General features: G+C 41.9%; 1 pseudogene; it reads right to left on the bottom strand.

Moving 5' to 3' along the window:
* Positions 1-9,746: 9,746 nt before the first annotated feature.
* On the bottom strand, positions 9,747-22,064 carry LOC147224291 (uncharacterized; annotated as a pseudogene).
* Positions 22,065-25,286: the final 3,222 nt, after the last annotated feature.

Below are 25,286 nucleotides of genomic sequence, written 5' to 3' on the forward strand. Positions count from 1 at the left end.
ATATTTTATGTAGTGTGGTCAGGTTTTAACCACCCAGTAGTTTTGCCTTTTAATACTGCTGTGAGCAATATGTTTAGGAGGTATTTTTTTCTTTCTGTCTGTACCCATCGCGGTTGCTCCGAATAATTTAGTTGTAGGGCTTGAGGGGTTATAGGGTGGAATGTCCTGTTTGAAAAACGATTTGAGGGCCTCAAAAACCTTCCAAAATAAACTTAGTTTATTGCAAAGCCACAATATACTGTACATCTATGATGTATATCTGGTAAATATCTTTACCAGAATTCCCCCAGCAAGAACTACAGCATGATGGCCCCATCTTAGCTATTATTTCTGGTGGTCTGAAAAATCTAATAATTACTTTCTGTTGAATTCCCTCCAGGAGTTTGAGTTTGTGGTCCGGTGTTCTTCAATGCACATCTCCTCCCAGGTGTCCATTGGTGGGTCAATGGTCAATTTCGCCTCCCATGTCTATCTCATCTGTTGGGAGTTATGTATATTCATAGACAAAAATATATCATACAGCTTGCTGTTTATTTTCTTTTCTCTATTGCTTATTAATGCTCTGAGGAACCTTCCTACGGAGGTAGGTCTTCTAAGTTTTTCACACTCCTTGTGTGTTGTCAGGAAAGATCTTAGCTGAAGGTATCTGAAAAAGTCTGTCTGTTTGGGAGATCAAATTCCTTTGTCAGGTGTTAAAATGTTTTAAGATTGTTGTCCTTGATCAGTTGATGCAAAAAGGTTTGACTAGATTCTGACCATTTTCTAAACCCAGTGTCTGAGTTGTTAGAGGTAAAGGTCTTCATAAGTCCAATATTTGTTTGTGGTGTTAGTGATGTTAGTCATTCATGTGGATACTTTCTATTCGACCCAGTGAGGAGAGTGGGGTCAAGGACCATCACTGCTGATATACTGAATTATTTTGTTGTAATTTACATTATAGAGGTTTTATAGAGATGGGGGAAGGTAGATGCCAAGATATCTGATGCCTTCTTTGGACCGTCTGAATTTACTCTGTAGATTAACTATTTCTGAGACCAGATCATTAATAGACATAAGCCTGTTTTATCTATGGTTATCTTATATCCAGAATAACAACCATAACTAGATATGAGTTCCTTAGATACAGGACTGTTGAACTGGGTTCTGTTCATTATACTAAAACATCATCTCTGTACATCAACATTTAATGTTCTTCTTGATTTATTATAATTCCTTTTATGTTATTGTTGTCTCTAGTGAGCTGGGCCAGTGGCTCAGTTCTTATAGCAAACAGCAGGAGTGATAAAGAGTAGCCTTGTCTGCAACCTCGTTCTAGTGTAAATCTCTCTGATCTGTGTCCATTAACTTTAACAATTGCTCGTGGGGATGAATAAAGTGTTTCAATCCAATTTATAAAATAAGGTCCAAATTTAAATTGTTTAGGGTTCAATATCTTTTTGAAATAGATATTGCCATAATATCCGACCATCAACGGATATTATATTTAATAGGCGTTGCACATTATCGCCATAAAACCTACCAGTGAGGTTTGGTCGGGGAGTATATGCTAGGTAATTATCTGATTTACCCCTCTTGCTAGAATTTCAGTTAGTATATTCAAATTTTAGTTTTGTAATGATATTGGCCTGGAAGACTGGCATTCAATAGGTTCTTCTTCTTCTCAATCTTCTTTCGGCTTTTCCCTTCAGGGGTCAACTTTCTCCATCTAAGCCTATTCTCTGAATCCTCCTCCCACACCAACTGCCTTCATATCTCCTCCCACTATATCCATAAGTCTTCTCTTTGGTATTATTTGAGACCTCCTGCCTGGCAGCTCCAATTCCAGCATCCGTCTCCCAATACATTCACTATCTCTCCTCTGTACATGACCAAACCATCTCAGTCTAGCTTCTCTGACCTTCTCTCCAAAACATCTAGCTGTTCCTCTGATAGGCTCATTCCTGATCCTATCCATCCTGGTCACTCCCAAAGAGAACCTTCACACCTCTGAGACCTCTAGCTCTGCCTCCTGTCTTTTGGTCATTTTAACTGTTTCTAGGCCATACAGCATTGCTGGTCTCACCACTGTCTTGTACACCTTTCCTTTCATTCTGGCCGATAGTGTTCTATCACATAGTACCCCTGACAGTTTTCTCCACCCATTCCAACCTGCTTGAACCCATTTCTTCACCTCTTTTCCACACTCTCCGTTGATCTAGACTGTTGGCCCCTAAATACCTAAAATACTCCAACTTCCTGATCACCACTCCGTGGAGCCTCACCATTCCACCTGAGTTCCTCTCATTCACACATACTTATATACTCTGTCTTGCTGCAACTAACTTTCATTCCTCTCCTTTCCAGCACATACCTCTACCTCTCTAGGTTTTCCTCAACCTGTTCTCTGCTCTCACTACAGATAAAAATGTCATCTTCAAACATCATGGTCCATGGAGGTTCCTGTCTAACCTCATCCTTTGGCCTGTCCATCACCATTGCATACAGGAAGGGGCTCAGAGCTGATCCCTGATGGAGTCCCACCTTCACCTTGAAGTTCTCTCTTACACCTACCGCAGACCCTACCACTGTCTCACCTTTTGTCGGTCTATTAAAAAATCAATGCAGCTCCCTCTGGCCTTCTCCGTACTTCTCGATTAGCATTCTCAATGCAGATACTGCATCTGTAGTACTCTTTCAAGGCATGAAGCCATACTGCTTTTCACAAATGCTGACTTCTGCTCTCAGTCTAGTTTCCACCACCGTTTCCCATAACTTCATTGTATGGCTCATCAACTTTGTCCCTCTATGGTTGCCGCAATTCTGCATATCCCATTCATTCTTAAAATAGGCATCATCGCAGTTCGTCTCCATTCTTCAGGCATCTTCTCACTCTCTAAGATCCTGTTGAATAATCGAGTCAGAAACTCTACAGCTGCTTTTCCTAGACACTTCCACACCTTCACAGGTATACTATCAGGACCAGCTGCCTTTTCACTCTTCATACTCCTCAATGCCTTCCTCACTTCACTTTCACTAATCTGTGCTACTTTGTGGTCTACAATATTCAACTCATCTACCATTGCCTCTCTTTCATTTTTCACCTTCATCAGATCTTCAAAGCACAAAGATGTTCCTGACAGTAGGAAGTAATCTCAATGTTTTCATGGTTACAGGATCCCCGGGGAACAGAGGGAGCAAATCAAGAAGGACAGAAAACCAACTAAAACTATCATTAACAAACATTACCAATGGTAGTGTGCCCTAGTCCCTAGCTGCCAAACAAGCTGCAAGAATGTTGAATTTAACTGTTCATAAGTGTGCCTAGACAAAGAATTAGAATTTAATAAAAAGGAAGTAGTAATCAATCCAGCTCCCGCAGAACCAACTAAAAGTTTCTATCTAGCTCTTTAGTCACATAGCTTCTAGTACGTTCATAGAACTTCACTTTGGAAACAATTATATCCCCTCTCATTCAGTATAGACATGAGGATAACAAATAAGAACTGGAGCCATAAAATGTCGCAACTTATCTGGCTCGGGAAGTATATTAGATTAGCTTATGATAGTTGTGGAAATGAATTTTATAATAAGAATAGAAGAGCATAAGGTCAGTGGGGCTCTGCCACAGACTTTCCGCAGAACTTCTGAAGCATCTCTGTCGTAGTGTAATTTTGCGATGATCACCAGCAGTTTCTCCAGATCTCCTGGGTTCCTGGTAGCAACCCTGCAGTGTGAACGGTCCACCTTTAAATCCTGGTCCAGCTGCAGGACTTCTCTGATAACTTTGGCGACCTGTTTGGGAGAGCTGATGTTCAGTTGCTGTGCTATACCAGTTATCCTGATGTTGCTCCATCTAATCTTCCCCTCCATATCCTTTCAGCGCTTTTTGAGAATTGACAACCGATTTTGGAGGCCGGTAACTGTCTCGTAGCGAGGTCACTTTGTCGGACCTAGTTGACTGTCTGCCTTCATATGGTGGACTTCTGCCCGGATAGCTTTCACATTCATTTTGACTTCAAGTCTCATTCCTTATAGTTCCATTTTAAGTGCCCTGAAGTCCTCCATCATTGTACTTTTAAGTCAGTCTCTTATGATTTTAGAGATCTCTCCCCCTCAAGGAGGATACGATCTCTGCTTTAATCTTCAGCTGCCGTACCTGGGCTTTCAGTCTCAGTAGGAGGGGGCTGGTCTGGAGCGTAAACCGTAGCTCCCTCTTTATTCTCATGGGCCTTGGAGTGTTATCTTTGTTGCTATATTTATATATTTGGAGCTATTCCACCATTCAAATCAACATTGCGTGCGTAGTTCTTTCATTCCTCTCATTATATTACCTTTTGTCAACTAAATATAAATATAAATAAATATCATTGGCTCTGCGAGAGCTCTGTAAAATGAAATGCAACCTACTCCATGTCCTGCTCTCTTGCGCACCCCCCCCCCCCCGTGGTTGTAGTTCTGCCGGAGGTGGAAGTTGAAACTCCTGTCACGGGACTCTGCCAGACGTTCCCAGCTAGCCTTCATGTTATGTTTGGGTCTGCCAGGTCTGGCACCCTCCTCCACCATCAGAGCCAGCTCACCACCACGTTGTGATCAGTTTACAGCTCTGCCACTCTCTTCAGACGAATGTCCGGGACATGTGGCCAAAAGTCCGACAACACCACTACATGGTCAATCATTGAATTGTGGCCCAAGGTGCATTGGTGCCAAGTGGATATATGGACACCTTTATGCCTGATCATGGTGTTTTTTACTTCTGGAACAAGCTCAGAAGTCCAATAACAAAACATGGCATGGGTTCAGATCTGGGGGGTTGTTGCTCCCAATCAAGCTCCTTCCAAGTTGCACTGCCATTGCTCACGTGAGCATTGGAGTCTCCCAGTAGAACGAGGGAGTCCCCAGTTGGAGCACTCTCTAGCAGTGGGTGCATATCCTCAAACATGCTGTGCATCAAGGTGAGTCCAACTATATCTTGTCGGAATCTCTCAGCCTCATGCACCACCTAGGATCACTGCGATACGCCTACCCATCCACAAAGATAAGGTAGCAGCTCAAGGAGGGGCCATCAAAAAAAGTATTAATTGTTTTTAATATGTATTAACATGTTAACAAAGCATAGGATACTGTAGGAGAATTATTGACAATCAAAAAGGAATAATTCAGTACATGATAGTATATACAGTGAATGCAGTCTCAGGGCAGCACTGGCCCGTGTCTACCCAAGCATGCCTTTGGGGGGCAAAGAGCAGTGTCTCCCTGAGCCGGTCCCGAGCCCAGATAAATGCAGAGGGTTGCGTCAGGATGGGCATCTAGCGTAAAACTTTTGCCAAAACCCAACATCCAGGTCAACCATTATAACCAGATCATACTGAATTGGTCGAGGACAGGGGTTACCAACGACCGGCATCGGTACAGGGTACAGGGTACCAATTGAAATTGTGCAACTGTGGGTCAAAGAAGAAAAACAGGAAAAGGGCGTGTTCGGAAGCAGAGAGAGATGAGGAAAGGCAAGATTCTGGGACTGTTAGTAGGGACTTTGAATATCAGGACTATGACAGGAAAAGGTAGATAGTTGTTCAACATGATGCAGAGAAGGAAGGTGGATATACTGTGTGTCCAGGAGACCAGGTGGAAAGGTAGCAAAGCTAGAAGCTTAGGAGCAGGCTTTAACTTGTACTATTATGGTACTGACGAGAAGAGAAATGGAGCAGGAGTTATCTTGAAGGAGGAATTTGTTAGGAACGACTTATAAGTCTGAAACTGGAAATTGAAGGTGTGATGCTTAATGTTGTTAGTGGCTATGCCCCACAGGTGGGATGTGAATTTGAAGAGAAGGAGAACTTCTGGAATGAGTAAGATGAAGGGCTGCAGACTTCAATGGACATGTAGGGGAAGACCATAGACTGGATGAAGAAGTGATGGGCAGATTTGTTAATAGCAAAAGATTTTGCAAAAAGGATGGAAATGGCTGTAGTGAACACCTTTTTCCAGAAAAAAACAGGAACGTAGGTTAACTTATAAGATCGGAGGTAGGAGCACGCAGGTAGACTACATCTTGTATTGACAAGGTAATGTGAAAAAGATCAGTGACTGCGAAGTAGTTGGAGGTGAGAGTGTAGCCAGATAGCATAGGACGGTGGTTTGTAGGATGTCTCTGGTGACAAGGAAGATGAAGAGGACAAAGGCAGAGCAGAGGACAAAGTGGTGGAAGCTGAAAAAGGAGGAGTGCTGTATGGTTTTCAGGGAGGAGTTGAGAAAGGGTCTTTGTGATCAGGGTGAATTTTCAGATGATTGGACGACAACAGCTAGTGTTATCAGGGAGACAGGTAGAGGAGTACTTGGTGTGTCATCTGGAAGGAAAATAGATAAGGAGACTTGGAGGTGGAATGATGAAGTGCGGGAGTATATACAGAGAACGTGGTAAGCAAAGAAGTTGGATGCTGAAAGGACTGAAGGGAACAGACAGGAGTACAGGGAGATACAATGTTAGGTAAAGATAGAGGTAGCAAAGGCAAAACAAATAGCGTGCGATGACTTGCATGCGCGGTTGGATAGTAAAGAGGGAGAGAATGATCAATACAAGTTGGTGAAACAGAAAGATAATGATGGAAAGGATGTTCAACAGGTCCGGGAGATTCAGGATAGAGAGGGAAATGTATTGCCAGATGCTAGAAGAGTGATGGGAAGATGGAAAGAGTACTTTGAAGATATGATGAATGTGGAAAAAGGAAAGAGAAGTAAGGGTAGAAGACATGACTATTGCAGACTGCAAAGTAGCATAAATTAGTAAAAGTGAAGTGAGGAAGGCATTGAGGAGGATGAAGGGTGGAAAAGCAGTTGGTCCTGATGATATACCTGTGTTGAGGAGACATGTCTAGGAGACACATGTCTAGGAGAGGCAGTGGTAGATTTTCTGACTGGATTATTCAACAGGATCTTAGAGAGTGAGAAGATGCCTGAAGAATGGAGATGAAGTGTGATGGTGCCTATTTTTAAGAATAAAGGGGGTATGCAGAATTGCGGCAACTATGAGAGGCATAAAGTTGATGAGCCATACAATGAAGTTATGGGAAAGAGAAGTGGAAACTAGACTGAGGGCAGAAGTCAGCATTTGTGAACAGCAGTATGGCTTCATGCCTACAAAGAGTACTCCTGATGCAATATTTGCGTTCAGAATGCTAATAGAGAAGTAAAGAGAAGGCCAGAGAGAGCTACATTGTGTTTTGGTAGTCCTAGAAAAAGCATATGACAGGGTGCCAAGAGAGGAGCTCAGGTTTTGTATGAGGAAGTCTGGAGTGGCAGAGAAGTATATTCAACCGGTTCAGGACATGTATGCTAGCTGTGAGACAGAGGAACAGTGTGCTGAAGGGGTAACAGAGAAGTTCAAGGTGGAGGTGGGACTCTATCAGGGATCAGTTCTGAGCCACTTCTTTTTTGCCCTGGTGTTGGACAGGCTGACAGATGAGGTTAGATACGAATCTCCATGAACCATGATGTTTGCAGATGACATTGTGATCTGTAGTGACAGCAGAAAACACTTTGATGAAAACCTAGAGAGGTGGAGGTATGCTCTGGAAAGGAGAGAAATGAAAGTTAGTCGCAGTAGGACAGAATATTTGTGTGTGAAATAGAGGAACTCGGGTGGAACGGTGAGGCAACAGGGAGTGGAGATGGAGAAGCTGGAGGATTTTAGGTACTTGGGGTCAACAGTACAGAGCAACGGATAGTGTGGAAATGAGGTGAAGACACAGGTCTAAGCAGGTTGGAATGGGTGGAGAAAAGTGTCAGGGGTACTATGTGATAGAAGACTATTGGCCAGAACGAACAGAGTTGAGACCAGCAATGCTGTATGGCCTAGAAACTGTAACAATGACAAAAAGACAGGAGGCAGAACTAGAGGCTGCAGAGATGAAGATGTTGACGTTCTCTTTCGGAGTGACCAGGATGGTTAGGATCAGGAATGAGTCTTTCAGAGGAACAGCACATGTTGGATGTTTTGGAGAGGTCAGAAAAGCCAGACTGAGATGGTTTGATCACGTACAAAGGAGGAGAATATATTGGTAGACGGATGCTGGAATTAGAGCTGCCAGACAGGAGGACTTGAGGAAGACCAAAGAGAAGATTTATGGACGTGATGAGAGAGGATATGAAGGTAGTTGGTGGGAGAGAGGAGGATAGAGAGAATGGCGTTAGATGGAGACAGTTGATTCACTGTGGTGACCCCTGAAGGGAAAAGCCAGAAGAAGAAGAAGAAGAAGAAGAAGAAGAAGAAGAAGAAGAAGAAGAAGAAGAAGAAGAAGAAGAAGAAGAAGAAGAAGAAGAAGGAGAAGAAGGAGAAGAAGAAGAAGATCACTGTGGTTTTCTGAATGGCATTATGTTTAAACTTGCAAACTCCAGCAGTTGGTTATGTTTAATGTATGTGATTATGCATAATTCAGTAAGATATGTGTTAGTCTGAGTGAAAGAGAAAGACTATCTTTTTAGCATTTAAGGTTATCTTCAATCAATTTTTTCTTAGCTTAATGTACCCTGAAATCCATTACATACACCAAAGTTACTTGTAGTTATGCAATAATTTCAACTAAAGAGCTTCGGATCCATTTTTAATTTTTATGTGCATCTCCCCACATCAATGGCAGTATCCCCAGGTAACTACATTTGGAGAAGAAGCCTCTTGGATGAGGGGTGAAACATTTTGAAGTGTTTGAGCTATCCAGTTACCCCAACAAGAAGATTATGACAAGAATACAGTTCAAAATACCTATATTTTTTTCCAATAACATTTCAGGGCTGAAAGTGCTAGAATATTTATTTTATGATTGACATCAAAATAATGGTCCATGAATAATTCCCGGTACTGAAAGTCTTTCTTCTCCTTTTGTCTTTTCCCTTTACGGTTTGCAACAGTGAGTCAACCTTCTCCATCTAAACCTATTCTCTGTATCCTCCTCTCTCACACCAACTACCTTCATATCTTCTCCCACTACGTCCATAAATCTTCTCTTTGGTCTTACTTGAGACCTCCTGCCTGGCAGCTCAAATTCCAACTGTCTACCAATATATTCACTATCCCTCCTCTGTACATGACCGAACCATCTCAGTCTGGCTTCTCTGACCTTCTCTCCAAAACATCTAACATGTGCTGTTCCTCTGATAGACTCATTCATAGAACTGTTTCTATGCCATACAGCATTGCTGGTCGCACCACTCTCTTGTACACCTTTCATTTCATTCTGGCTGATAGTTTTCTACCGCATAATACCCCTGACAGTTTTCTCAGGCCATTCCAACCTGCTTGAACCCGTCTCTTCACCTCTTTTCCACACTCTCTGTTGCTCTGGACTGTTGAGCCCAAGTACCTGAAACCCTCCTACTTCTTGATCCCCACTCCCTGTAGCCTCATCATTCCATCTGAGTTCCTCTCATTCACACACATATCCTCTGTCTTGCTGCGACTAACTTTCATTCCTCTCCAGTGCATACCCCCATTTCTCTAGATTTTCCTCAACCCGATCACGATGTCATCTACAAACATCATAGCCCAATGAGATTCCTGTCTAACCTCATCTGTCAACCTGTCATTCACCAATGCAAACAAGAAGTGGCTCAGAACTGATCCTCGATGGAGTCCCACCTCCACCTTGAACTTTACATTATATTACAGTCATTTGGCAGATGCTAATATCCAAAGCGACTCACAAGAAGTGAAATTCAGTCACCGATGATCCGAAGTACCATTAGTCGGAAGTCGAAAGTGACCACTTTACCATTTAGCCATCGCAGAACCATATATGTACATACATTAATTTCATCATTGTTTTTTTTTTTTTTTCTTCTGGGGGGTTGGGGGCTAAGTGCTGGGTGAAGAGGTATGTTGTCAGCTCACGGCGAAAGATGGGCAGTGACCCCGCTATTCTGACCCATTTCGGGAGTTCATTCCACCACTGTGGAGCCAAGACTGAGAAGAGCCGAGGCCGGCAACCAGGGGCTCTGAGTGATGGGGTGGACTGTCGCCAAGAGGTGGCAGATCAGAGGTGACAGGTCGGGACATGTGGGTTGACCATATCCTGGAGATAAGACGGGGCTGTCCCATTCACTGCCCCGTAGGCAAGCACCGGGGTCTTGAACTCGATGCCGGTAGCGACCGGGAGGCAGTGTAAGGACATAAGAAGGGGAGTTGTGTGGGGAGTTTGGGATGGTTGAACATCAGGTGGGCTGCTTCTTTCTGAATAAGCTCCAGAGGCCTGATGGTCATCGCTGGGGCACCGGAAAGGATGGAGTTGCAGTCGTCCAGAGGAGAGATGACAAGAGCCTAGATGAGTATCTGCGCTGTATCCTCCATGAGGTATCTGCGAACCTTACTGATGTTGTAGAGGAGGAATCTGCAGGAACATGCGATGCTCTCTGAGAATGACAGGTGGTTGTCTAGGACCACACACAGGTTTCTGGCTGTTTTGGTTGGCCTTACCACGCTGTTGTCGATGGTGATGGCCAGGTCTCTATGCAGACAACCTTTCCCTGGGGGAAAGAGCAGCTAAGTCTTGTCAAGGTTGATCGTCAGGTGGTTAGTTGGCATCCAATCTGAGATGTCGGACAGGCAAGTTGTAATCCGTGTTTCCACCTGCGTGTCTGACGGAGGGAAGGACAGGATCGGCTGTGTGTCATCCGCATAGCAGTGGTAAAAGAAGCCATGTGAGCAAATGACAGAACCAAGCAATGTTGTGTACAGGAAGAAGAGGAGAGGGCCTAGAACCGAACCTTGTGGAACACCGATAGACAATCTGCGCGGTTCAGACACAACCCCCCGCCATGTCACCTGGTAGGAGCGACATGTCAGGTAGGATGCCAACAGGGAGAGTGGAGAGCCTGTGACACCAGGACCTTTGAGAGTGGAGACAAAGATCTGGTGGTTGACTGTGTCGAACGCGTCTGACAGGTCAAGAAATATGAGCACAGACGAGAGAGAGGCTGCTCTGGCTTCCTGCAGTGATTGTGACACCACAAGGAGGGCCGTCTCTGTTGAATGACCTACTTTGAACCCTGACTGAAGAGGGTTCCGGAGCTTGTTTAGCTGAAGGTTGTGAGATAGTTGGTTAAAGACTGCCTGCTCAAGTGCTTTTGAGAGAAAGGGTAGTAGGGAGACGGGTCTTTAGTTTTTGACGTCAGATGGGTCAAGTGCTGGTTTGTTGAGCAGAGGGCTGACCCTCGCAGATTTGAAGGCAGATGGAAAGCAGCCTGTCTGGAGGGACAGGTTGATGAGGTGAGATAGGAAGGAGAGAAGATCTGGAGAGGTCTATGCATTGTAAGATGGGGGAGGGGACTGGGTCGAGGGAGCAGGCGGTTAGCCGGCTGGATCTTATGAGTTCGAGAACCTCGGGGGAGAGAGAGGGGTGAAGTGGGGTAGGGTAGATTGAGGTGAGTTAGGAGGGGATGAAGAGGATGGGTTGGAGGAGGGGGGGATGCGGTAGGTATAGAGGGAGAGGAGGTTGGCTGTGGAGCTGGTTGGATTGTTAGAGAAAGAGAATCTAATGTGATTTACTTTCTTTTCAAAGAAGTTTGCGAAATTGTTGGGAAGAAGGGAATTGATGGGAGGGGGAGGAGGGGGTTGGAGAAGTGTTGTGAAGGTTATGAAGAGTTTTTTTGGATTAGATGCAGATGATTGAATTTTGGAGCGATAGAAGGTGGCTTTCGCTGTTGAGAGAATGGAGGAGAAGGTGGATTCTTCCATTTGCGTTTGGTCGCTCTGAGGGTCCGTCTGTCACTATGCACAGTGTCAGATAGCCATAGGGCTGGTGAGGTTTAGCGAACAAGTCTGGAGATGAGGGGGCAGAGTTGTTCTATTGAGGAGGAGAGGGTGGAAATCAATGTGTCAGTAGCGGTGTCAGCTGAGAGGAGGGAAAATTAATTGATTGAGGGGAGAGAAGCAGTTTTGGATGAGGGAAGATCCGTGGGTTTCAGTGAACAGAGGTGTCTGCGTGTAAGGACCAGGTGGCCAGTGCAGGGAGTTGAGGGAGAGGGGGAGAGGGCTAGGTTGCAGGTGATGAAATTATGATCTGAGAGCTGTTTCTTATCAACAGGCATGACCGAGTTTTTGGTGACGATTAGGTCAAGCTGTCAGGTAGGTGGGAGGGGAGGGAGACAGGTTAAGGTCATAGGAGGAGAGGAGAGAAACTAGCGGTTCTAGCTTGTCCTTTTCCCCACAGTTGAAGTCACCAAGAAGAGTAGGAGCGGAATTGTCAATGGGGAATTGTGATATGAGTGCACTTCTCTGTGAACTTCTCTGTTACCCCTGCAGCACACCGCACAACTGTCTTACAGCTAGCATACATGTCCTGCACAAGTTTGACATGCTTCTCTGCCACTTCAGATTTCATCATACTGAAGAAATCAACACACTTGCTTTTGCTCATGAAGTAGACATTATACTCTTGCTTTTGCTCATGAAGTAGACACTACATTTGCTTGGCTCATGAAGAAGTCAACATATTTGCTTTGCTTATGAGGTAGAGATTACATTTGCTTTGTTCAACATGTAATCCAATCAAACAGCAGCCCGGACAAACAACGTGAGAGGTCAGTGCCCGAACAGAGGCCGAGCCAGACGTAGTATGGCACCAACAGCTCGCAGTTGTAGGTGAAAAGGCCTCCTTCTCTCAGGTCACAGCTGTTGGGGAGGCCAGGTTGTTTTCTTCTCTTTTCAGACATCAGTGTGAGATGGACGGGATGTGCGGACCCAGAGATAGTGGAGAAGGATGGAGAAGGAACTGGGACAAAGGGGAAAGACGTACGGGTGGAAAGCAACTGCACACCTGGAAGACCCTATCACGCTTCTTATGAATATTAATTTAACAACTGTATGTAACACCCGGGCAGGGAAAGAAGGGTGCTTTTTGCTGGGTGTTCCAAGCATAAGATCTGTTTACCTCAGGCGCTAGGAAAACAGCACAGGTCCGGGCAGCTGTATTAGATGATTTTGTATCAGGGATTTTTTGAAGAAACTTTGCTAAATAAACACATCTCTAAATTGATCCATCTCGTCGCGAATCGTCTTACTCCAGTCCGGTTCCCACAACTTCAGTTTTGGCGCCCAACGTGGGGCTGGAGGGGCGTAGACGGGCACCAAGTACTCCTCTACCTGTCTCCCTGATAACACTAGCTGTTATCGTCCAATCATCTGAAAGTTCACTCTGATCACAAAGATCCTTTCTCAACTCCTCCCTGAAAACCATACAACACTCCTCCTTATTCAGCTTCCACTACTTTGTCCTCTGTTCTGCCTTTGTCCTCTTGATCTTCCTTGTCACCAGAGACATCCTACAAACCACCATCCAATGCTATCTGGCTACACTCTCACCTCCAAGTACTTTGCAGTCACTGATCTCTTTCAGGTAACCTTGTCTATACAAGATGTAGTCTACCTGCGTTTTCCTACCTCCGCACTTATAAGTTAACCTATGCATTCCTAGCTTGTATACCAAATCTTCCCATCACTTCTTCATTCCATCGATGCTCTTCACCAACATGCCAATTGAAGTGTGCTCCAATTACCACCCTCTCATCCCTGGGGATATTTTGCATGACTTCATCTAACTCATTCCAGAACATCTACCTCTCCTCAGACTCACATCCAACCTTCTGGGCATAGCCATTAGTAACATTGAGCATCACACCTTCAATTTCCAGTTTCAGACTCATAAGTCTATTTGACATTCTTTTCACCTCCAGAACATTGCTATTAAACTCCTCCTTCAAGATAACTCCTACTCCATTTCTCTTCCTCTCAGTACTACGATAGTATAACTTAAAGCCTGCTTCCAAGCTTCTAGCCATACTACCTTTCCACCTGGTCTCCTGGACAGTCAGTATATCCACTTTCCTTCTCTGCATCATGTTGACCAACTCTCTACCTTTTCCTGTCATAGTCCCAATATTCAAAGTCCCTACTCTCAGTCCCAGACTCTTGCCTTTCCTGTTCTTTCTCTGCTTCCAAACACGCCTTTCTCCTCTCATTCTTTGACCGATAGTACCCCAGTTTCCATTGGCCTCCTGTAGGTCATCGGTACCAGTTGTTTACCCAGGCCTCGACTGATCTGTTATAATCAGGTAATTATGGTTGATTCGTATGTTTGGTTTAGGCAAAAATTTTACGCTGGATGCCCATCCTGATGCAACCCTCTGCATTTATCCGGGCTTGGGACCGGCTTAATGAGACACTGGCAAATGCCCCCTCAAGGCTGGCTTGTGGCAACACCGGCCCATGCAGCCCTGAAGCTGCATTGAATGTATGAAATATAACTGCATACTACATTTCCCACAATCATGGTGCTTCTCCTCTAATTAATGCCACTCAGGTAACATGAAAAAATAGTAATATCTTGTGACAGATTTTCCAAAAACATTAAAGCCACTAAGTTTCACAGAGTGTGTTATCACTCATTAAAGATGTACAATTCCAGGGTAGAGCAGAAGGCTTTTGCGTCGCTCATCCTCTCCCTGCCTTTAAATGGTGATGTTTTTTTATGAGTCTGATGAATATTTTAACTTTTGGGGCAATTACATGACTCTAAATGAGATGGAATGTACTTCAACTAAACTAAAATATGCACTAGCTATGAAAGAAATTTTGAACAGTGCAAAACAAGTTGAACGTTTCTGACGTAAACTTCCAACATGTAACATGTAACCAGTTGTAAACCCCAAGCTAGTACATCAAGGAGGTTACTTTGAAGCTATTTCATGCATCATTATTAGCAGTTCTATTTTCATTGGTGCTTAATTTTGCCTTCCATCTGTTGTAGCCTTGTTGTGCTGTGGGTTGTGAGTTAGGCAGGATATTCAGATGGATTTAACAAGTAATGAGCCCTTGATTATTATTTTGCAATTATAAGGGGTGGTGTGGCGCAAAAGGTAGAGCAATTGTCTTTGAAACCGAACATTCCTCAATCAATTCCTACCGTCTGCGAGTGTGTTCAAGTGTTGTTGAGCAAGACACTGAACCCCTAACTACTCCCCTGGCGCTGGTGGATGGCAGCCACCAGAAAAATTAATTTCCCCACAGGGATTATTAAAGGATAAATTATGATTTGGAAAAATAGGAAATGTCCATCTAGTATGTAAAATATTTATGTATTGTATCCAAATATTGAGATACCAACTAATGCCATAGAAAACCTTTGGACATTGGATGTATTTTTCACATACAACTGTTTGCAAAACAGTATTAATAAACTGGCGGTATTTCTTTTCACCTAATTAGTACAACATGTTGCATGACATGATAAGGTGTGTATATAAGCAGGATTATATATCTGATTCACACAACTTCCTAAGGCGCCACATTTTGTTCCCGCTGCTTCTCTCAGAATGCATTTGACATATTTACCTGGTACTGCTAGTTTTAAATGGACACCAGAGTCAAATATGGTGCCTACGGCTTTCTTTCACAAGCTTACAAATGATCCTCAAGCCCACTTGAAAAAACACCAAAGGCTGGTGACACTGGAATTTCTCCTGCGAGAATGTCAACAACCCACCATTGCATAAGTGGCATCTGAAGATGAAAGACTGGGCACTGGCACGATCATGGAGGAAGCTAACGACGAGTCACAGCAGTCTGTGAGTCTACAGTGAACAGCCAGTTGGAAAAAGGGGTGCTACTTACAACTGATGTTCTCTTTGTTGGCATAGTAACACAGTTGACGGACGCACACCAACGACTTTTACCGATTCTTGCCTCTTCACGTTGTTTTGTCGTTTTCATATTGAAGTTCATTTGGCCTTCTGTATTACCCCCCCCCCCCCCCCCCCCCCCCCCCCAATCACATCTCTCTTGGGTTCAAATGGGAAAATCTGCACACATTAAATATTTTCGCAACATACGGTAAAATGAATGGGACAGACTCCAGGCCAACCTTGAGATGTTCCTACCAAGACAGCATTGTCCTTTTAGGTCAATGGAGAAATATAGATAAATAGATACATTGTCTGAATACATGGATAGCTTCCTGAAAACCAGGACCATTCTGATTGTGAAAACAAAATAATATTTGGAAGTAGAAAACAAAGTTAAAGTTTATGTAACAGATAACTGATTTTATTATATTTCCTGTAAAGCCTTATGTCTGTTTCTTTCTTGTTCTTATTTGTATTTCAGTCTCGTTTCTCTCCGCAAGGCTAAATGCTATATCATTTGTTACCTTTTCTCTGCATCCAATGGACATTTCTGGTAACACCCCAGTCACTCATGCAACAACAGCAAGGACCAACAACAAGAAAGAACCTCAAAGCATCAGGTAAGCAGTTTCTATTCTGCTGACCAAAAAACTGTCCTTTCCAGTCAATAACTTTTGGATGAGTTACTGGATGCCATGAATCCACACAAGCATGTCCAACTGTGTGTAGTCAAAGTGGATTTGTGTTTGTGGCCTTTCACAAAATAAAACAAAACTGTTCATCTTTCTCCCTTAACTCAGGACACCCTATTGAGTACACAAACACACATGCACACACACACACACACATGCACACACACACACACACACAGACACACACACATGCACACACACACACACACACAAACACACACTCGCACGTGAAAAAAATAAGCCTGCCGACTATATTGTAATGTTGTAATATTGGTTTTGCAGGCTTTTGCGGTAATACTGGATTGATTTTGATGTATTTGCAGAGTAGATATATTAACATAGTCTCGGTAAAATACATGAATGAGGATGAGGATGCATGTTTTACTGTTCTCCCAGAAGACGACAGCATAGCCCAGTTCATACATTATTCAATTGACGACAAGTTTTGCTAAAAAAATGATGGTGCAAGATTGAAAGGGATCGAGCAAGAGAGAGGAGAGAAAAAGAAAGAAGGGGAGAGAGAGTGAGAGGGATATGAAGCTAGAAAGGTCGATCAAACATATATTCAAGATGTAAAACGAGCAGTGAGCTATAACAAAATTGACTTCACACGGAGAAAGAAACATGCCTGATTAATTTGAGAAATATGAGAGAACTTAAGTAACTGTCAGACTAGATTTGTAACACTTTGCCTCTGCACCTTGTAGAGGTGTAGATGATGCTGTAAGTACACTAGTTAACCTCCGGTACAGGCATTTCAAGTGTCCAAAAACCAATGCTACATTTTATTTTTTGATTAATCTTTCTTTAGGAAGTGATGCTGTCCAGCAATCACAGCTTGCATAAGGGCCATTCTTTAGTGTAAATTTTATAGTAACCTATAAAGTTGGATAATGTACTTGAAACACAGTTTAAAAAAATAACCAAATGATCCGCACTGATCTGCAAGACTGATTTCTCTTGAACATTAATGACTGCGACATCGACTACGAGAACAGACCCATCTTAAACAAGTACCAACTGCCATAACAGAGTAAGTAAGGATCACAAGGCCCCCATCCTCTAAAACAGCAGAGTGGAAGAAGTTTGAAGAGGATGCAGACAAGGTGCTGGAAATAACAGCCAAAGGGGATGTTGAGGGAAAGCTCCAGACTACGAAAACAAAGGGCAGCTAAGCAGCCACCATGGAACAGTCATAAATACATGACATGTATTCATGACCTCACGTTGTAGAAAATGACCGAATAAATAATATATGTGAAAGGAGCTTAATTTTCAGTTGAGTACGTGTTTTAAATCAAAGCATGATTTCAAGTTCTGTTGGGAGTACATATAAAAATGTGAATTAATTTTTAACAAATGTACAAAAAACACTTTATGTTTTTTTAATGTGTTTCAGTTTTTCATAGATGTCTATCAAAAGATGCTCAAGTAAAGGTTCATCTTTTGACAACATTATTCTTCATTTGACTGCAATTCAGCTCAATGTCAAGTCAGTTTTTCAACACACTGAACATTAGAATAGTTAGTAATTCAATGACTATTGAAATGGGCATTAGTTGAAGCTCTAGAATACCCTATGCATTCTTCCTGAAACCTCTCCCCCACAAAATTCTTATGTCTCGCTTTTACCGGGTTTCAATACCAATATAATTGCATATCTACCAATACTAACAATATTGTTGTTAAATATAGGACCAGGAAGATGTTGACTCATCTGCAGAAATAACCAAAGCTTTCTATGGTGTCCTCTATGAAGATGTGTTTGGACATAAGTGGGGGTAGCATGGAGGCCTCAGAACCATCCCTTGGAAGAAAGATCAATTGAAATATCTTAGGGAGTTTCTGAGGCTGAAAATGATTGGAAATACTTTGGAAAGCCTCACATAGAAGACAGAAGAAAAATTAGCAAAGTTGAGGTGGTTACAATCCAAAAATTCGTTTTTTGGCAAAGTGCTGGGGAGTCAACTTCTTTTGAAATGCCATAGACTGGGTGCCACAGTTTATGTAGAGATCAGGGGCATCAGGGAACAGCTACATTCAAAGTTGTACAGTTTGTTTGATAGATGTGTGTCCAGGCTGGCCCGCAAACGGCCCCCAGAGGAGATGGACACTGTGGCGGGGGAGAGGGAGGTCTGGGCCTCACTGCTCCAACTGCTGCCCCTGCGACCCAATGCCGGATAAGCGGGTGATGATGGATTTGAGGTTTGTTCAGAAGTACTTTGCTCAATTGATATAGTGGACCTCCCTCCAGTCAGAAGGTTGGTAGTTCAATCCCAATCTCCTCTTATACGCATTCTGAAATGTTCTTGCTAGACAAGCCTTACAAGCCCAGTCATGATGGCCTGGTTGGCACCTTACATAGCAGCTCAGCCACATGTGAGAATAGTTGAAAGTGATCCATTTTAAAATGACATGCATGGTGATTGGGGAGGGGGGGGGCTTGCAGGACCTCCTGCTAGGTCCTCCTTTGGAAGGATGTGGCCAGCATAGTTTTTAGATGCATTGATCCATCGAGCTGGATGTTGTTATCTTCTTAATTGATTTTAACTTGTTTGAAGTTTAATGGGTTACCTAGTTTTTTAGTTTGTTTGAATGGCCCAGACCTTTAACATGTGTCTTTCTGCACTGGCTCCTAATAGGGCAATTACTTTGGAGTGGCAGGGTGATAAGGCTCAAACACCAGGACTGCAGGGGAGCACTGTGCAATACAACAACCAAGATTTCATAGCAGCTAATGGATCCAGTGGGGCCTGCACTCACTAATGCCTTAGTGTTGGGCTTATTGCCATGGGTGTAATGACCAGCAAGTATGGAGGAGTTTTGAACTCTGGAACCAGAAAGTGCCGACTAAAGAAAAGGAGTGATATTTTTGATCTCCTCCAGAGTCCTGAATAAAAAGACCTGAGTGGATCCCTCCTGACCAACAACAACAGGATCAAATTGACGCTCCATAACATTGGGGAAAAAAGCACTATCTAAACTGCATGAAAGCTATAACCGAAGGCAACGTGTGTGACAGAGGTTCGTGTACTGTATGTTGATAGACAAACTGGGGATATTGCCCCCAATGGAGGGGATTGTACAAACCACGTTTAAAGAAACATACTTATTACCTGCAGTGGATGATTTTATATGGTGCTATTGCTGCAAACATGTTATAATTTGCTATAGATCCTATTGCTTTAAATAAGTTTCCTTTCTAGTATTTGAGGGAATAGTATGTACCTATAGTATCTCTAAACAAGGAACACTACATTTTAGCACATTTTATCAAAGTTTTTTTTTTTTTTTTTTGTAACATTAATGGTGTTGTCACAATTTAAATGGAAAAAACATTGATATTAATCTAAGATAAATTTCCCAAAAAAATACCCTATTCTCCCTCTTGCTCAAATCTTGTCTGCAAATGCACAAGTCATGTTCGATGTGGGGAATCCCATCAAGGCCATAAGAGTCAAAATTCATGATCCCACATATAAATACAGGTGTGCATTTCAGCAATGTCTCTTTAGGGGTTGCCCACTTCACTACACTGTTTATTTATTTTCAAAAATGGCCATTTAAATTGATCAAATCTCAAAAGAATAAAAGTCACATTACAGATTACTTATCCAACACATTTCTTCATCATCAACTTCATCATCATCATCATCGTCAGAGATTATTACTCTCTCACTCTGGATTATGAAAGGTGCTTATTTTTCAAATATAGTGACCGAACTGTGTGGGCTTTTCTTCTAATGCAGCACATCAATGCAGGAAACAGTAGAAACAAACAAAAGCAGAAATGTCAAGGGGAAATTAAGATAGTCAGCTAGCATAATGTCCAAAGCGATTTTTTTTTCCTTGAGCTATTGATGAAAAAAAGTGCAAGAGGTGAGTGTTTAAGAAAACCTCATGACACTAGACAAAAACTACGTCACAGTATATGTTGGAAAAAAAAAAAGATAACAATTACAATATAATGGTAATTGGCTCTCATCCTGGAAAAAAAAACAAACCAAAAAAAGCTCTTCTGCTTTTTTACAGGTTTATATATTCAGATTTAATCATACATACATAACCAGCTCACAGATTATTTGAAACCCAAAATGTTGCATGGCTAGACAAATCATGATGAAAGAAACATGATGCTCAGACTGAAGGCTCATATTGATGCACTTTGCCAAGTTTGTGGAATTCTGGATGATGAGAGGAAATTATCGATAAAAAGGATAGTATATATTCCCCTTCGTCTTTTCATTGCAAGACATTTGCATGCATGTAACTCACCTGGCCAGGAAATTTCCTCAGCATAACCTGCTGCTTTGCAAATTAGTCAACATACAGTTTAACCTGGCAATTTAATGGTTAAGTTGTCTATTGCATATTGGGATATAATGAATTGGCTTGACTGTGTGCAATCTTTTAACTGGAGTAAAATACAATTTCAGTCTAAATAAAAGCTGCACAGCAGATACTCAAGTTTGTATGTGCATGTGTTTCATGTGTGCTGTCTGGCATGGAAAGAACTGGCATGGAAAAATACAACATAAAACATAAATGGATAATGAAAAGTCATGTCCCTGCATATATACACATATACACGTGACCAGAGGAAGCACATTCACATGTTTGTATATGTAAAGAATGCTGATATGATATTTGGACAACATGTCGACTACTGCCTATAAAATGGTGAATAAGCTACTCTGTAAGGTTCATATGTTTGTAAATATCACTGTGATGACGTCAGTGCCTCACCAGCCACGAACCTCACTGTAGTGAATATATTGGTAGACGGATGCTGGAATTGGAGCTGCCAGGCAGGAGGTCTTGAGGAGGACCAAAGAGAAGATTAATGGATGTAGTGAGAGAGGATATGAAGGTAGTTGGTGTGAGAGAGGAGGATAAAGAGCAAAGTGTTAGATGGATAAAGTTGATTCAATGTGGCAACCTTTAAGGGAAAAGTGGAAAAGAGAAAAGAGAAGAAGAAGAAGAGGAAGAAGAAGAAGAAGAAGAAGAAGAAGAAGAAGAAGAAGAAGAAGAAGAAGAAGAAGAAGAGGAAGCATATTCATGCACAAACACATGTAAATATTTAATTCTTTTTTTGACAGCTGTGGCTGCACATGGGTAAGTATCAATGACCCTGTGTAAGAAAAAAATATCACAAAAAGAAGAATAGGTCATGTGATTTCCTTAAGTTCTTACTATTCTTTCTCTTACGCCACTCAATTTTTATTTGATATAATCTACTATCCTTTCAGGGCAATTCAGCAGTGCTACAATGTTTACAAGGGTTAAGGTATTGAGCCATTTCCAGATATTTTGCCACAGCAAAAAAATATATAATGTAAGCCTTTCATGGACAAACTTAGTTCATCAACCACCCAGCTACTTAAAATATACATTGTTAAAATCCTTAAAACTTGCAGAACCTATGGAAAACTGTGATTTCCATGCAACGTCATGAGTTCAATCACTCCTAGCACACACACACACACACACACACACACAGGAGTATCCAGTTTTTTTTCCGGGTGAAAAGAGGGTCCTTGCCAATGCTGCAATACTACTTTATGCATTTTCTGCTGCTCCTGTAGCCTTCCCAATCCATGGGTGGGCCATGGGCAGTGGGCCTGGATTGCTCTTACCTTTTTCAGCCGGAAGGTCCATGACAGTGAACTGAAGACCAATGTGTTTGTCACAATACTCCCGGGCCTTCTCTTGGCTAAGCAGCATTTCAGGTTCCAATTGGACGGCATATGATTCATTGTCTTTGTGGACCTTTGGTGTGGCCAAGAGCAGTGGTGGCCCTTTATTGACCTAGAGTCACCAATGTGCAAGTTGTAAGAACGACTTGAACGACCTAAACATTGAGTCTCTCTTTAATCTGAGCACCGCCAACCTAAAAACAACTCCCACCTGTTGAACTATGAAAATATTAACTGAAACTTAACCCCCATCACCAATCCACCCCAGTTTTATTCTGGTTCCTGATATACAATGCTGTGGCCACTTCATACAGATATTGTATGAAATCATTTTTGATATGATTCCGACACGAGGCATTTCTGAATGGGTTTCCATTCTCCTGTTTCCTCCCACAGTCCAAAAGAGGTTGTAGGCCCATTGCGGAACTTCTGTCTCTAAGTTCGTCCTGTGATCAAGTGGAAACAGGTCCTGAGTGTACCTCACATGCCTCTTGCCCAATATCAGCTCAGACAGGCTTCATCACCCCTGTGACCCTGAGCCGAGAATGCACAAACACACCATATTGTCTACTGTTGCCATTACAGTGTGAAAGAATGTTCAAAAGAGGTCTTGATTAATTGTATCATTTAATCTTTGCATTTCTTTTGTGCATATGGTATTTTTACATCCCATTTGTCATATAGAAGTTAAATTATGGAAATTGGATTATTGCACAAAAAAGCATTTTTACAAACATAATTTTATTTTAATTTTTTAGAGTAGCTGTGTGTCAAATAAATTGCCTTTGCAACTACTTCATACCACTATTGGTATGCCAAACTGTATTTAAAGCATCAGTTGCATTTGGCAATAAATGAGTGACATAGTTCTCATGTTTTCATCTTGATTCAAATTTTTTTTCATTTTGTGCAATTTATAGATCCCTCAAAGGAAATTTGCACCTGTCATTGAGGCCTGTGATCAAGCAGTTTTATTATGTGAAAGTAGTCAAGTAGTCTTCACCTTGGCACAATCTGTTTCAGCCTTTACCTTTTAAACTAAATATAGTGACAGCAAATATCCTTGACATTTCCCTAACACATACGCACACAGTAAAATATTGAAGGTGAAGGTAAATGCTGTTAGTTTTCTAATGAGCAAACATTGAGTAAAGAAAACAGAATTTATGGCAAGAATGGATTTGGGTATTTAGTTCCTTCTTGTGAACCAGTGTATTTTCAGAGACTTACTTTTTTCTGGACACCGCTGTTATCACTCTGGCCTATCCCATATTTCTCTTGCCTTTTCACCAGACAATTGACTATGTTTCTCTGCCATAGATCCAAGGTCTGTGTGATTGATGTACTCGTATCAGCCGATTACCATCCATTCAGCAAATGACCAGTGTCTGGATAAGCACCCCGTGCACATAGGCACCCCCGTAATACTGAAATTTGTCTGATCTTCGTTATCTTTTCAAAACATTTTGAATGTGTGTATGTATGATCATGTGTAATTATGTATTTACTTTGTGAGAGCACAGTTTTATTTCAATAATTATTTTGATTATTCGTCCATCCATTGTCTGCCGCTTATCCTGCACACAGGGTCCCAGGGGATGGTGGTGGATACTATCACAGCTGTCATGGGGCGAAAGGCAGGCACACGCTGGACTGGTTGCCAGTCAATGGCAAGGCCATCTTTTGATTATTCATTTTCAAATTACAAAGCCTTTTAAAATGTATCATTAATTTCTATTTTGAGTCCGCTCAAACTGTGTAAATAAATTTAAAGCCTTGAAGAGATGCATTTACTAAAATCACTATTGTCATTCTGACCATGTTTATGAGCCATTTCAATTGCATTAAAAACTTGCTTTAGATCTATTGTTTTTAATTGCTTACTCTTTACTTATTATCATATGTAACGTTGCTAACATCACATCCACTGTCATGGGAAATCAAAGTGTATATTTTTCATCTATCCATCTTCTTGCGCCTATCCTGCACTTAGGGTCGCGGGGATGCTGGAGCCTATCTCAGCTGTCATCGGGCAAGAGGCATGGTACACCCTGGACTGGTCAACAGTCAATCGCAGGGCCACATATATAGACAAACAACGATTCAGTCACTCATTCATTTGCAGCAATTTTGTCATTTTTTTTCCAATCAACCTGCAAGTTTCTGGGCTGTGGGAGGAAACTGTAGAACCTGGCGGAAACCCACACAGACCCTGGGAGAACATGCAAATTTCACACAGAGAGGTCCCCTTGTCGGAATCGAACGAGGGTCCTTCATGCTGTGAGGCCGAAGCCTTAACCACTGCACCACGGTGCTAATATATATTTCAACATTGACCATATTTGTTTGGCTTTTTTCCTGAAAATGAAAAAAATGAATGCTTATGATATGTTTAAGGTTTCTGACAATGAAATAAATGTAGAAAACCACAGCCAAATGAATGTTATTCACTTTTACCAATGTCAAGGGTTTATTTTTGTTTGTTTTTTTCCCCCTCAGAATCTGCCAAATATTGCATGAGATGTTTGAAAAGAAATATGTAGGGGCTCAGTACAATCCTCACTGACCTTCAAGAGCCTTGTTTCAATAAAATCACTCAATATCAATCAATAAAATAATCAATAATTAAAAGAAACTCTAGAAAGGTAAATCAGTGATATTCACTTACACTTAGAAGGGAGTTTTTACCCCAATAAACACAAGTATGTTACATATTTCTTGTTTTCTCATAAATTAGTATTGTTTACATTGATTTATTAAATCGTTACATGGTGGAATCAGTGTAAACTCTTCTAGTCTGGTTGCATTCACAACAGAAGGCTGGAGCAACACAGCCTTTAATTACTTTGATGTTATGCTTCAGTAATCATTATGTTGACTTTGCATTGTATTCTCAAGTGAAATCATTTTGCTGTCTCAAACAATCTTTGTAACCCCAAATGGCTTCTATTCTTTTTATTAAAAACAAGCGAAATATAAGACAACTAAGATGCGTGATTGTATTGTTAATACTGTTTGAAGTTGCAATACACTGACATCCCAAATTACCAAGCCCATCTCTTGCCCAAGTCTTGGTTTTCAATAAAACTCTACTATCTGTACATGTAGATTCTAATGCTCTACATTCAATATAATCATATCAATAATTGTCAATGGACTGAAAAAAAAATCCAATAATCAAATGTAATTATACTGATATTGTAGTGTTTGCTATGAGCATTGATATGGACGAATATCACAATATGTGTAA

Source organism: Fistularia commersonii, chromosome 18 (genome assembly GCF_037954325.1).
Source record: "Fistularia commersonii isolate RoL2024-O1a breed Wild chromosome 18, RoL_Fcom_v1.0, whole genome shotgun sequence".
Taxonomy (NCBI): domain Eukaryota; kingdom Metazoa; phylum Chordata; class Actinopteri; order Syngnathiformes; family Fistulariidae; genus Fistularia; species Fistularia commersonii.